General features: G+C 36.3%; 1 pseudogene; it reads left to right on the top strand.

Moving 5' to 3' along the window:
- The first annotated feature begins 1,473 nt into the window (after positions 1-1,473).
- Positions 1,474-3,195, top strand: LOC128577258 (SCAN domain-containing protein 3-like; annotated as a pseudogene).
- Positions 3,196-4,023: the final 828 nt, after the last annotated feature.

The raw sequence follows: 4,023 nt of genomic DNA on the forward strand, positions 1-4,023 counted from the left end.
TCAATAAATGTCAATGGACTGAATTCACCACCAAAGAGGCACAGGCCGGCTGATTGGATAAAAAAGCACAGGCCATCCACATGCTGTCTCTAGGAGACATACCTAGCCTTGAAGGACAAATCAAGACTCAGGGTTAAGAGATGGAAAACAGTATTTCAAGCAAATGTAAATCAGAAGCGAGGAGGGGTTCAATCTTATTTTCAGATACGAGTGGCTTTAAAGCAACTAAAGTTAAGAAAGACAAAGATGGACACTTCATACTGGTCAAAGGAACCATACAACAAGAAGACATTTCAATTTTAAATTTTTTTTTTATTTTTAGTTTTTGCAGTTTTTGGCCAGGGCTGGGTTTGAACCCACCACCTCTGGCATATGGGGCCGGCACCCTACTCCTTTGAGCCACAGGTGCCATCCTCAATTTTAAATATTTTGACACCCAACTTAAGTGCTCCCAGATTAATGAAACAGACATTGAGCGGTCTGAGCAATATGATATCCCATAACACTATAATAGTTGGGGACCCCTCTGACAGAACTGGATAGATCCTCTAAACCAGCAGTTCTCAACCTTGGGTCACAACCCTTTTGGGGGTTGAACAACCCTTTCACAGGGGTCGCCTAAGACCATCAGAAAACACATATTTCCAATGGTCTTAGGAACCAAGACACTGCTCCTCTATCTGTCTCCAGGCAGATCTGCCCACATGCAGATACACCCAAATATGAGTACCCAGCGTGATGACATCATCATGCCAACCCAATCACATATGCCCCATACAAATACAGGTATCTGTGACAGGGTTGGCGCCATAATGTACTTATGCGGACCAGTCGCACATGTATAGAGAGCAGCTACTGTGTAGAAAGCAGGTACTCTATTAAACGACAGAGGAGGTAAAATGACACTTCATGAATTATAATTACTGGGTAAATGTAAAATCATGTACTGTAAAATTATCAGCTACTGCAAAATATATATATATGTGTGTGCGTACCAGGGGAACTTAATCGGGATGGTGATCTTTTTATATTCAGCTGTGGTTGTTGTGAATACTGTCCCCCGTGACAGCAACAACAGGTATGCAAAAAAAAAAAAAACACAGAATGGTAAATCATAGGAAACTTCAATGAATTGTATTGATTGAACTATGCCATGTATCATCTTTTATATTATTAAAGCTATTGTTATATATTATTTTCATTAGCAAACCATCCCATGACAATGGATGGTGTAGAGAAAAACATTAATAAAATAAAATATAGTGAGGATTTTTTTTTTATTAAATCATAGCTGTGTATATTAATGCAATCATGGGATACCATGCACTGGTTTTATATACAATTTGAAATATTTTCATCACACTGGTTAAAATAGGCTTCCTGGCATTTTCTTAGTTATTGTGTTAAGACATTTATATTCTACATTTAGTAAGTTTCACATGTACCCTTGTAAGATGCACCATAGATTTTTTACAGCATGGTTTTACCTCAATAATTATAGCAGTACTTGAGAAACCACAATGTGTTATTTGTTGTGAAGTTCTATCAGTCGAATCTATGAAGCCAAACAAACTAAAATGCCATTTTGATAGCAAGCATCTGAGCTTTGTTGACAAGGATACCAACTATTTTAGAAGCAAAGCTGATGGACTCAAGAAAGTCAAAGTACCACACACAAAACGTAGCAGCTGTTGAAGCTTCATATTTGGCGTCACTCAGAATCACCAGAGCTATGAAACCTCACATCATTGCTGAGTATTTACTGTTGCCAGTGGCCAAAGACATTGTTCAAGTTATGATCAGAGACAAATTTGTTACGAAATTGAGTGCAATTTCCTTATCTAATGACGCTGTCTGCAGAAGAATAGATGACATGTCTGCTGATATTCTTGACCACATAATCCAGGAAATTAAATCTGCTCCACTTCCAATATTTAGTATCCAGTTTGATGAATATACAGATGTTGCAAACTGTTCACAGTTACTGGTTTACGTGAGATATATTAATGATGATGACTTTAAAGATGTTTCCTTTTTGCAAACCTCTTGAAACAACAACTACTGCACATGATGGACTTGACACAGTTGTTTCATTTCTGAAAGAGCATAAGATGTCTTGGGGAAAGGTTTGTGGTATTTACACTGATGGTGCTCCAGCTATGCTAGGATGTCAATCTGGATTTCAACGTTTGGTACTGAATGAGTCATCAAAAGTCATTGGAACTCACTGTATAATTCATTGGCAAATATTAGCAATGAAGACGCTGCCATAAGAGTTACAACAAGTAATGAAAAGCATCACAAGATGCCAATTTTGTAAAGGTGACCACTTTAAACAGTCAACTGTTTCTGCAACTGTGCAATGAGTTGGAGGTGCTGAACAATGCTCTGCTATTTCACACTGAAGTGAGATGGCTGTCTAGAGGAAAAGTTTTAAAACGTGTTTTTGAGCTTCATGATGATCTCAAAACGTTTTTTAATCAGAAAGCAAGATGGCAGTTTGAAGCACTTTTCAATGATAAAAGTGAACTGCAGAAAATAGCTTACTTGGTCGACATCTTTGCCATCTTGAATGAGTTAAATTTATCACTGCAAGGATCAAATGCAACATGCCTCAATTTGTCTGAAAAGATCTGATCATTCCAAATGAAACTTCAGCTTTGGAAAAAAAAAATTGGATGAAAATAAAATTTACATGTTGCCTACATTATCTGCTTTCTTTGAGGAACATGACATTGAACCAGACAAAGGATTACGATAATTTCTGTGAAAGAACACTTGAACATGCTTGCAGACAAAATTTCATTGTACTTTCCAAATCTACCTGACACCCCATTTGCACTTGCCGGAAGCCCATTCACAGTCAAAGTTGAAGATGTTCCTGAGACAGCACAAGAGGAGTTCATTGAATTTATTAACGGCGATGCAGCGAGAACTGATTTCTCTATAATGCCAGGTACAAAATTCTGGATCAATTGCTTGCAGTCATATCCTGTTCTGTCTGAGACTGTGATGCACCGTCTTCCATTTCCAACAACATATCTTTGTGAAACAGGGTTTTCCCGCTTGTTGGTTATCAAATCTAAATACAGAAGTAGACTTGTTGTGGAAGATGATCTTTGCTGTGCTCTTGCAAAGACAGCCCCAAGAATTTCTGATCTGGTGAAAAAGAAGCAATCTCAACCTTTGCACTGACGTTGGCTTTTTATGCATACTGTAGTAAAATGTAGCAATGTAGTTTACTGTTGTTATATTAGTACTGTTACCTATGCTACGCCATGGTTCAAGATAAATTTTCATTTATTTGTAATTAGAAATAAATATTTCACAATATATAATTACATATTGTTTTGTGATTACTCACTATGCTTTAATTATGTTCAATTTGTAACAATGAAAATACATCCTGCATATCAGATATTTATATTATGATTCATAACAGTAGCAAAATTACAGTTATGAAGTAGCAACAAAAATAATATTATGGTTGGGGGTCACCACAACATGAGGAACTGTATTTAAGGGTCATGGCATTAGGAAGGTTGAGAACCACTGCTCTACACAGAAACTAAACAAAAATACAAAAGACTTAAATGTGACCCTAGAAAAAAATGGGATTAATAGACATATACAGAATACACCATCCCAAAGCTAAGGAATATTCATTTTTATCCTCAGCCCATGGTACATTTTTCAAAATTGACCACATCCTAGAATACAAAACAAACCTCAGAAAATTTAAAAGAATAGAAATTATACATTTTATCTTCTCAGACCAAAAGGCAATAAAGGTGGAACTTAACTCCAATTAAAATGTTCATCCACACACAGAGACTTGGAAATTAAACAACCTTATGCTAAATGATAGGTGGGTTCAGGAAGAGATGAAAGAAGAAATCATTCAATTCTTCAAATATGACAACAATGACGACACAAGTTATCAAAACTTGTGTGATAAAGCAAAAGCAGTCTTAAAAGAGAAATTTATCTTATCAGAAGCCTACATTCAAAAAACAGAAAGAA

Source organism: Nycticebus coucang, chromosome X, assembly GCF_027406575.1.
Source record: "Nycticebus coucang isolate mNycCou1 chromosome X, mNycCou1.pri, whole genome shotgun sequence".
Lineage (NCBI taxonomy): Eukaryota > Metazoa > Chordata > Mammalia > Primates > Lorisidae > Nycticebus > Nycticebus coucang.